The sequence below is a fragment of the Micromys minutus genome, assembly GCF_963924665.1.
Source record: "Micromys minutus genome assembly, chromosome: 8".
In the NCBI taxonomy this organism is placed as follows: Eukaryota; Metazoa; Chordata; class Mammalia; order Rodentia; family Muridae; genus Micromys; species Micromys minutus.
The window spans coordinates 50,945,830-50,957,713 of NC_137977.1; positions in this window are offsets into that span (position 1 = coordinate 50,945,830).

Below are 11,884 nucleotides of genomic sequence, written 5' to 3' on the forward strand. Positions count from 1 at the left end.
TCGTCTGAGCCAGCAGCACCTTAGCCCATGAAACAATCTTGATTTTTTGATACCATATTGAGCATGTTTGCATATTTATTATTCACCTGAATATTCTGTGGTGAAGTGTTCCGGTGTTTTGCTCATCTTAAATTACTTTTTTTTTTTTTTTTTACTGCTAAGAGCTCTTTTTATATTTTGATGGATTGTGCTTTAAACAGAATTCTCTTTTGCAAGTATTTTCTCCCAGTCACTATCATTCTCTTGCCATTGCTTTTAATTGTTATTAATTTTAATGACACCCAGATCAGCAACCATCCCTTTTAGGTCATATCTAAACCTTTATTTTAAGGCCATCTAAATTTTCTTCTGTGTTATCTTCTAGGGGATGTACAGTTTTGCAGACTTCAGTCTGCAATTTATTCTAGTTAGCTTTTCTAGGCGGTAAGAGAGCTGTGCAGATATTTGTGTGGATAGCTACTTTCCCCCCACATATATTGAGATTATCCTCTCTTCATTGTATTACCTTTCCACACGTGTGTGTGTGTGTGTGTGTGTGTGTGTGTGTGTGTGTGTGTGTGTATGTGCCTGCGCATGCACACGCATACTTGTGGAGTATGTGTGCATGTGTAGGTGTGTGTTTAGAGGCCAGAGGTTGACATCTGGTGTCTCTCTTAATGCCTGTCTACCTTAATTTTTGAGATAAGTCTCTTACAGAATCTAGGGCTTATGGATTCAGTTAGGCTGACTGGTCAATGAGCTATGAAGATCTGCCCATTTCCAAGCCACCCACCACCCTACCCAGCACTAGTGTAACTGGTGCACACTACCACTGGGTTCTGAACTCAGGTCCTCTTGCTTGGGCACTTGTACTTTGACAACTGGGCCAAAGCTTCATCCCCTCCTGGTCTTCATTTTTATGAAGGACTATGAGTCCTCCAACTTTGTTCTCTTACCTTTAATATTGTGTCACCCCCCAGGTCTTTGGACACTCCATATAAACTTTAGAATCTGTTTGCTGATGTTCATACTGTTGAGTTTTTGCTAAGAATTTGTTTGGGAGAACACAGCCTTCCATTGCTTTACTATTGCGAGGTTTATTCTTTGAACTCATCAACAAGACAGGATTTTTCACTCGAGTTGATTTCATCTCCTTTCCCCAATTTGCTCACTGATATGGAAACATCTGATCTCTTCCTCCCTGGTAATTACTGAGAATTTCTTCTGTTATTTTTCTGATTCACTGTGACTCGCCTGCCATGTTTCCCAGCATCCGGTTTCTCTATTTTGCTAGGTAGACGTCCTTAGTTATCAGCTTCAAGCCCTCATGATTAGATCAGTGAATTTAAAGTCAGAGAGATTGATTCTATCTTCTCACTAGGGGAGGAAACGGTTCCTAACAGAATCAGGCTGCTACTTAGCGCTTCTACCTGTGGCCCTGAGAGTAGTTACTCGGAACTCAAGAATGGATTAAAGACCTGAAGGGAGCCTGGTGAGTCACTTCCCAATCTAGCAATCATCCCAAAGATGGGATATTTCAGTCCCTGCCGGGGCAAAGCTCCATTACATGGTCCCACGTCATACAGACACTGCGCGGTCCAGATGCCTTTTCAACCGGTGTGGGGAACAGAAACGGAAAACAGCATTGAGAGACTATCTTTCACATCTGTCTAATTAAATGTTATGTTTTCTACTTTCTAATGTCTAATGTCTACAGATAAACCATCGTGAGGGAGATATTTGTAACTGAACAAAGTCTCAGTAAAAATGCCTCTTCATATGCATGTGGTCACGAAGCAAACACTGGCTGGTTGCTGGTTCTCTGGCCATGAAGGAAGGAGGGAGCTTGCTGTGTTCAAAGGTGCCAGAAGAAGCCTTGTCTAAGAAACTGAATGGAAGGACTGTGGATGTAGCTTTATGGTAGGAGGCTTACCTAGAGGGAGGGCCTATGTTCAACCCCCAGTACCACGCACACTAAAATAGAGTGAAATCAAATAAAGTAATTGGAGGAAGTTGGTTCTCATAGAAAACGTTCTCTCTGGTTTTAATTCTAATCCCAAAGAGCCTGTTGAAACTGTCGCTGTGCTGGTAATTTTTCTAGCATGTTTGGCTCATGAGGAGGTCATTTTCAAGACATGGTTAGATCCCCCATCCCCCGACAGCCACCTACTCTGGCTGAGATCCTAGACATAGAAGTTTTAGACGAGTGCCTTTACACGGTCCAGAGGAGTGGTGGGAAAGATGGAGCATTGTGAACTTTGGCACTTTCTCACAAGTACATTCTGATGTGGAGAGAGTGGGTTCCATCAGCCCGACCACCTGGGATCCCCTAGAAGCACTTGCCCATTGTCACACTAACTTATGGTTTTTCAGAAGTGAAGACAACAAAACTCTGGACAGCAATTGCATTAAAAAGGTGTGTGAAGAAGCCCTCGGAGGAGCAGAGATCCCTGGACTGACAGGAAGAATAAAGGAGCAAAGGCTGATTGGGAGGTCCAGGGAGAGGGAGGGGGAGGGGAAGGGGAAGAAGAGAGAGAGGGGGAGGGAGGAAGGAGGGATGGAGGGGGAGAGGGAGAAGGAGAAGGGGAAAGTCAGTCACTGACATTCATGAAGATGAGTGAAACCAGGAAAACATTTGCTAGATGCTTATTGGTTGGGGTTAAGAGTTGATATAATACGTTCATGAGGCAAAGGTTATCATGTTTCAGTGGTTGAAGGGAAAATAGGCCAGAGGCTGAGTAGTAGAAAAGTTTTATTATGTGCTCTATGCAGGGTGTTAAATGAGCAAAGAAGCAGTATTTCCAGTGTCCAGTTCAGGTTATTACTCCCACACACTCATTCCATTCATCCATTCATTAATCCCTCCCTCCATATATCTATTCCCAATCCATCCACCCACCCACCATCCATCCATCCACCCATCTATCCACCCATCCATCCAACCATTCATCCATCCATCTATTCCCCATCCATCCACTAATTCCTCCCTTCATATATCTATCCATCTATCCACCCATCCACTCATCCACCATCTATCCATTCACCCACCATATATCTATCCAAACATCCATCCATCCATCTATCTATCCATCCATCTGTCCATCCCCCTTCCATCCTCCATCCATCCATCCATCCATCCATCCATCCATTCCCCCACCCATCCATGACTCACCCCGTCAGTACATCTGGAATAATGACTTTAACCCTAAAGTTTGTAGTGTGGCATCAAGGGATTCAGAACTGGGAGGCCAGAATAAACAGCCATCTCAGCATGGCTCATCCGAAGACCATACCTCCTTTCCTCTCTCCTTCAAGCCACATGAGGGAATCCCCTCATGTAAGATTCTAAGGGTTTCCCCTTGGAAGCTGTGGCCCATCTGTGAATGACAAGCTGTGGCCCATCTGTGAGTGACAGGCTGTGTCCCTTCTATGAGTAAGAAGCTGTGTACCATCTGTGAATGACAATGCTCACAGAAGGGTTATCTATCACCACTTGCACACTCTCTTCTTCCCACTTTAAAGTACTGAACTCTACATCTAATAGTTTGAGGACTGCATTGACTTGGAACAGGTTTTCCCTGGGCACCCTCTGGAGGCTTTTGAGAGGGATGTCTCTGGGACCCTGCACGTCTGCACTGTTGAGGGAAGATGGCTGTGGTTTTTCAGATGAGATTGTCATTCACAGCTTTAGGAATTTGAGCACAGCCTCAAGCTGGTGGTGCTGTGGGCGGCTATGGAACCTTCAGGAGGTGGCGCCTTGCTAGAGGAAGTATGTCACTGGACCTGGGCTTTGAAGTTTTATAGTCTGAGCCCATTTCTTGCTTTCTCTGCTTCCAGTGTGGGGATGAATGTGATCATTCTGCTTTTGGCTGTCATGACATCCCTGCCTTGACCTCTCTTTCTGGACCTATAATCCAAAATAACCCTTTTCTTTCCTCTGTTGCTTTTGGTTGGGGCATGCTATCACAGCAGCAGGCAGCAACACACCGACCTGTGTATACCTATGACCCTGAGTGCAGCATCCTCCTGCTGATGGAGGATACCGGATTTCAACTTAAGGCTGCCAATGCCATTCTCTCCCATGACATTTCTTGAGACAGTTAAGCTACCTTGACTAGGAAGCATCTGGCCTCAGGCCACCATATATATATGGATAGGAGATTTTGAGTTTCCCTAAGCAGTCACAGCCAGTGTCAAAAGCTAAGCCTGAAGAACAAGGAGCCAGGAAGGTCAGGATGCTTCTGTGTTGCTCTGCACACAGAGGCTGAGACACAGACTTTTGCCATTTCGTCTGTGGACTGGGTTTGGTTGTCATTTATTCTCGATGCTTTATTCATCCTCTTCCTTCAGCTTCTCAATAGTTTGTGAAAGCTGTGGAGGTTTATTGAGAGTCAGTCCTAAACAAACAACACAAAATCCCCACGAAACTGAAGAGAACATAGCTGAACTTTCTACTCCTTGCTGGAGTGCATTTTGGGTCTCCTTGGACCCTCTCTACGGCTGTATAGTTTGTGAGCATCTCTCATGAGCACATAGGCAGGATGTAGCAAATTATGAAGGTGTAATGCCTACCTGTCTCAAAAGGAGAGAGAGAGGAAGGGAGAGGGGAGGGAGGGGAAAGGGGGAGGAGAGAGGGGGAGGGGAGGGAGAGATGGGAGAGAGGGGAGAGAGAGAGAGAGAGAGAGAGAGAGAGAGAGAGAGAGAGAGAGAGAGAGAGAGAGAGAGAGAGTGAGAGAGAGAGAACTTTTAATCATGGGAGTTTACAACAAAGAGGTCATTGCAGATACCTGGGTGGCTCAGGCAGGGGGAATTTGGGGTGTGGACGACTGTAAATTCCTCACCCACAGAATTTCTCATTTGCTTCCATTCAACAATAGTGATTCCAGCCACTTAGGTGAATTTTAAAGGATGTTCTGGGTGGTCACCCGTATGTGTAGACTCTGCTTCCTATTGTACAAGGAAGTGTTAGTGAACCCCAATCAGGGACAGATCTAAGCAATTGATGTAATTCATAAGGAACTTTATTTACAAGCTGAGCTTGGGCACAGTTCACTGCTGACCCATAGGACAGTTTTGGTGTAGAAGAACCCTGAACATTTATGGGCAAGATTTTATACAAGGTAGAAAGCAAGGGATGAGTGTTTCTAGCCTGGCAAGCATCTAACTGGGGAGCTACTGAGGTCTTTAGCAGAACTGGTTGCTGTTGGGAGTCAGACCACAAACTTAATTTCTGCTCCCCTCTGCGTTGGCGATTGTTAGGCCGGGCAGGCTTGTAACCAGGGGTGCAGATTTGTTGGGGGTAACCTGGAAATTCTGGATTTGTTGGGGAGAGATTAACCTGGAGACACACAGGTCTTATTGGGGATTAGCTTAGAAACTGGAGCTAAGTTTGGGTTTTGTTGGGGGGGGGGTGGTAACTTGGAAACTAATGCTAGGTACTAGCTTGCTGGTTTATCTGAGTTTAAACTTAGGCCGGGTTCTCTAAAATGGAGTCTGAACTTAAAAGAGTTGGCCTCTCACTCAAAATTAACCAATGAAAAAACGTCTTGATGCCTATGCATCTTGCCACCGTCATCTGCAGGTGGACAAGCTCATATCCCGCACGTGGGTATCTAAGGCGTTTTGATGCATAGGCCAGTTTAAAATGAGGGCCCAAACTTGTCCAAAGAATTAAACAATTTTTATCATTCAAGTGTCTGGTAGAGACTTACAAAAAGAGAAACGACAGCAAGGAGTGTAATGGGTGAGACATCTGGTGAAGACTGAATGACTTAAGGGATGGATTGCATGGGCCGGGAGTTTCAGGCAGTTGGTAATTCTTCTTGGCTATAAGCTGAGCATCCCCGCAATTCTGGGGGATCCCAGCTCCCAAAGCCTCTGCTGTGCTGGGGCTATGTAGCCCTCCCTTATTTCTTGCCACATTCAATTTTTTTCCAGGTAGGGAATGAGAAAAAGGAAGGAGCAGTAGTTCCCTTGTAAACCACCAAAGTCCGTTTCTCATAGATGTGAAGTTGGCAAAATCCAAGATCAAGGTGCTGGCAGATCCAGTGCCTGGCAAAGGCACTCTTGGGTCTACAGACAGCCATTTTGTGGCTGAGCATTCCTCACACGGCACAAAGGGATAAGAGAGCCATCTGCATCCATCCCTTTATGAAGCCATAATCCCATTGCCCCTAAAGCAATACTTCCCATAATTCCATTCCCCCTAAAGCAATATTTCCCACAACTTTTCTGTGCACACACAACCTGGTAAAGTATAAGCGTGTTTGGGATGGGGTCTGAGATCCTGTGATCTCTTAACAAGCCCCCAGCAGGTGCAGCTGGGGCCATAGCAATACCCTAGGTCTCTGGCGTCTTCCAATCCCTTTCTCTAAAGCTTGGGGATTAAGTTTGAAGCTCCTGGGTCATATTAGCTAAGCCTACCAGGAGTAGGACAAACCTGCAGCTCTTGCCTGGAAAAAGTTGCCTCTGTGTTACTGCTTCTGTTCTTATCACTCCAAGGCTAGTGCTAGGTTGCCAGGCACAAGGCTTATCAGCAGAAAACCATCCCAGATATCAACACAACATGGAGGATAGTTTTCCTTTGTTTTCATCCAGTCTGATATGGATGCATCACTCAAGGCCACACCCTCTCCATTCAGGCTGACCTGCTTTGAAGGGTACCATCTCCTGCTTTGAAGGGTACCATCTCCTGTTTTGATGGGTACCATCTCCTGCTTTGATGAGTACCATCTCCTGCTTTGATGGGTACCGTGTCCTGCTTTGATGGGTACCATCTCCTGCTCTGATGGGTACCATGTCCTGCTTTGATGGGTACCATCTCCTGCTTTGATGGGTACCATCTCCTGCTTTGATGGGTACTGTGACCTGCTTTGATGGGTACCATCTCCTGCTTTGATGGGTACCGTGTCCTGCTTTGATGGGTACCATCTCCTGCTTTGATGGGTACCATGTCCTGCTTTGATGGGTACCATCTCCTGCTCTGATGGGTACCATGTCCTGCTTTGATGGGTACCATCTCCTGCTTTGATGGGTACCATCTCCTGCTCTGATGGGTACCATGTCCTGCTTTGATGGGTACCATCTCCTGCTTTGATGGGTACCATCTCCTGCTTTGATGGGTACCATGTCCTGCTTTGATGGGTACCATCTCCTGCTTTGATGGGTACTATCTTACAACAGCCTTTGCTTTGTGTCTTTAGGGAGCCAAGAGTATGATTCCTCCGCTGGAATCAAATGTCACAATCAAACTACAAAGCAGGACCTCTGTGCTGCAAGCACCCCATGATGGCTACCACAGGTCTTTCTCACAAACCCTGCCTTTTCTCTGCGTGGGTTCCCAACTCCTTGTCATTCACTCAGCTTGTCTATCCAAACAAAGCCTCTTCTCCACAAAGGGCCAAGTAACCCTCTGAAGAAGGCAAAAGCGATTTGTACTTCTAACCACAAGGAAATGACTACTGACAGCCCCAAATAAAGTACAATATTAAGAATGGCCGCTGAAGTTCCTGTCCCAGAAGAAAGATGGAGTATTAATGAAAAGAAATTTAGAGGTCAGAGCACAATTAGATATAAATTATAATTCATGAACAAATACTCAGAGTCTGCATGGAAGCCAGTTATCGTTGAATCTAGAAATTTGAATCTAGCAGTGATGTATCCTGTCTCAACTAGCTGCTTCTTCTTCTTCTTTTTTAAATTATGGTAGCTTTATCATTGCACCTATCTAATTTCCTTATCTGATCACTTTGCAGAAACACTAGGTCCATGCCTGTTCTTCAGCCCTGAATGAGGACAGGTAGGGAGCACGGGGAGGAGTGGATGGCTGTTTGTGAGTGTTATAGACATCTGAATTTCGGGGTTGCGAGCTTCTGGCTCACATGTACAAAAGAAGGGGGATTCAGGAAGGCTAAATGCCTCAGTATGTTTTGTACCTACTTATTAAATGTCCTGACAGAAAGGAAGAGAGCGGTAAGGAATGCCAGGGTTTGGTCTATTGATACTTAACCTGAGGTTCTTGTTAGTCTGGTGACCTCATCTTGTCCTTTGCCGCTGTGGGGTGAGGTCTGTGACGTGAGTACATGGTATTAATTTGATGTTGCTAAAGGCCACTCAGGAATACAATAATAATAAATGTTGTAGTCTTAATTAAAAATAAATCCACCCATCATGTCCTATTTTTATCATCTAATCAAAGAGCCTTTTGATGGTGTTCATGTGCACTCGTGAATTAATTAGGGGTCAGCACTCACAAAGACTCTGAGCCTCCTCTTGACCATATGTGAAACCAAACTCTTGAAGTAGAAATATGATCCATGGTTCTAGAGGCAAGAACTCTCGTAAATATATGGTTTCTACTTTAATACCAATAAATATTCTCTTTAAAAAATGGAAATGAATCCAGCCTCACAGTCCTTTTTCTCCCGGAGATCATCTCTCACGATGTCACTGCAAAGTCCACACCACACTCAGGAGACCAGCGGATGTTACTGTGAAGTCCACATCACCTGCCACACCAAGAACACCAATTTTTAGAGATCAGGTTCCAACAGATTTCCAGTTTTAAGGGAATTATGTCTATGTGGACGATGGAAGGAATGGGCGGAAAACTGAATTTTGAGTTTCACACACCACAGGGCATTTTGTGCCAGATGTGTCAACATCAGAAAATCCCTCTGGTTGCCAGGAGTGAGGGACGGTCTTTTCAAATTTAGCTAGGTTCTGTAAGTGACACGTATTCCTTCTTCCAGACAATGATGTGCTCTATGTACTAAGAACAGCACAGCTTTAAAACAAATAAAATAGGGTTTGGAGAGATGGCTCAGCAGTTAAGAGCACTGGTTGCTCTTCCAGAAGACCCCAGTTCAATTCCCATCACCCACATGGAGCTTCACAACTGTCTGTAACTCCACTTTACTGTAACATGTAGCATGTGTGTGGTGTGCTTTTGTGAGCTGTCTATCTAATGCTGTCCATGAATAAAGTAGAAATAATATGGTCCCCAAGACTTCCCAAAGGAAAGAACGCTTTGCACTTAAAGGAAAGAACGCTTTGAAGGTGAGTTAATTTAGGCTCCACTCCCCAGATTGGCGGCCTATTCTTTAGCTGGTAAGAATATCAGAGAGAAATGACCCAAAATCTACAAAGAAACATTTTAGACAGAAAGTGGACATTTTATCAGCCACAGCTTATTCTAGAAGTTAATGGACCAAAATCTTCAAAGTGCTCAGAAAAAGTATGTTAACCAGAAATTCTACCCGAGTTCACCATCACATAAGAAGGGGTCACTCTAATGACCCTCGAAGACATGCAGCGACCAGGGATGATCAACCACAAAGCCTTACAGAGCCAGACAAATACCAAATCCAGACAGAAAGCAAATGCAATCAAGGAACAACAGCAAACACAGAAATGAAAAGGGCATTGGTAAATTTAATTAATTATTGATTACTAAAAGGAGAAAAGCAAATGAGCATATTTTTGTGCATTTTATTTTTTTAGAGTATAAAGCTCTGGACAATAACAGGAAGACACATGAGGGTTTCGATTCCCCATTGACTATAACAAGCCTCCGAGAGTATCTTCTGTCAACCCCCAGCTTGGCGAGCAAATAGATGTGTAGGAAATACGTGCTCTAGAAGAGGTGAGTGAGGGTCCATTTAAGAACAGACCTTAAGTAGATGGATGTTCTTGAGAATCCACCTCATTCAGGAGAGGACTGTATACTGATGAGTTCTGCTCGGTGTCAGGAAGAACAAAACAAAAAAAGAGCAGGTCATGCCAAAATAAGGGAAATACCTTCCAGAAGAGGTGGGAGGACCCACATAAAACTTTACTTTATCCAAGGAGTACTGAGAGTGAGAGACATAGTCCTCCCCAGGGAGGAGTCCTCTGGTTATCTAATATCAAGTGATCAACCCTGAAATCATATACATACAAGTAATACTAAATCAACCAAGCAGATTATTCACACACACACATACACACACACACACACACACACACACACACACACACACACACACCAACTAAATAAAAAGAACCTATGATTTTGAAAGTGAACAAGGAGGATGTGTGTGACGGGGTTAGAGGGGGAAAGAGGAAGGGGGGGGGGAAACGGTGTAAGTATATTTTAATGTAAAACCATCAGAAAGCATAGAAGAAAAGCAAAAAGGTCTGTAAAGAGAAGCTAGAAGGTAGAAATCAATTCAAATGTATCAAGGAGTCAATCAAATTATCCTGCCTTTAAAGGGCAGAGACCACCAGGATGGATTAGAACAAGCCAAATTCGGAAATTTCTAAAACAAACTCACCATTGAAAGGTTTAAAAAGAAGGTTCGGGAAATGATCCTGCAGGTAGCGTTAGTCACAGGAAGCTTAACAACATAAATAAAAACCCCACAGCTTTTAACTGGAAAAGGAATTACAAAAGATAAAGACCCCACATCACAGTAAGAACGACTCTCCAGGGGGACACAGAATGCATAATCTCAAATGTATCTAAACACACAGTCCCAGGGCACAGAAGCAAAGGCTGGAAGAAACAGACGTGGGCAAAGCCAGAGGAGGGATGATCAGATTCAAATAATACCAGAATGTCTGTAGAATATGACTCTTGCACAACCAACAATATGACACAAGATTGTGGATTCAGACGTCTGCACCGTGTGAAGGTACCCAGTATTTCTAGTTTTTAAAGAACGCTTGAATTTCCAAGAAAAAAGAATGTCATGTTAGGGCCACAATTTTTTCAAGCAAGTTTTTATTCCTACCATCACAGAATAATCATTTAAATCCTTAGCTAATATCTTCTACCCTCCATAGACCTAAATAGCTTTCCTGGCATATTTCATCTAATGTTCAGGAAGATACAGTTTGCACATCATACATACATGTTTATGAAAAAGAAAAAGAGATTAAGTGGTTAGATATACTAGCTGAGAGAGGCTTCCTCCAGCCATTGGTTCCTGTGGGAGGCATAAAAACACGGAGCTCTGATTCAAAGCTTCTCCCTCTTCCTCCCCTCCCCCTCCCCCTGTGTTGTGTGTTTACATTCATGCATGTGTATATTTTTGCATGTGTACACATATGTGTGTATGTGTTTATGTTCATGTGTGTTTGTGTTTGTGTGTGTGTGTGTTAATGGGATAACAATTGATGCTGTGGCAATATTCAACAAAGCATTCTAGCTTACAATCAGGATGCACATCTCTAAGTGATGGAGTAAGTGGCAACCTGCTTGGTTCCAGGCAGGAGCCCACTGCTGCACTTCCTAGGCTATGGATGAGTTCCCCACACCAGAGGGAATGCTGTTCATAGCTATGACTCCAGCTGCTGTGGGCTGGCAGGTAGAGAAGGCAATCTGTTTGAACAAAGCTAGACAAATTCCTGCCCTGTGCTCGACAAGAGAAGCATAAGGAAACCAAGGGTGCCATGCTGAGAACTCAGGGTTGGTCTCTGCTGTTGGAAGATGAGGCATTCACCAAAAGCATGAGCCAGGCTGGCTTTGGCAAAGGGAAACCTGTGTTCTTGAGCCTCTTCACAAGCTCCAAACTGAACACCAGGGATGGCCCACTAAACACAGACAGGCACAGGAGCCAACGTCCTCAGGACACAACAGGTTATAGATCATTTTGCAAGGCCCCCTCATCAGTGAATGTCTTTTGGTCTAGATTCACAAGATACAGATATTTTCACAATTTGTGCCCATAGACTTATCATCCAATGTCCCTGTCACCAACATCCAACTCTGCCTCCTAGTCGTAACTAGCAGGGGGCTAAAGGCCAATGGCAACTTTCCACGAATTAATGCCCGTCTGGCTGTCTCTCATTCCTGGTCTATTAAGCAAGAGAACACACTGCTACAGGTTTCCCCACTGGATTTCCCTTCACTGCCAACGCCGTT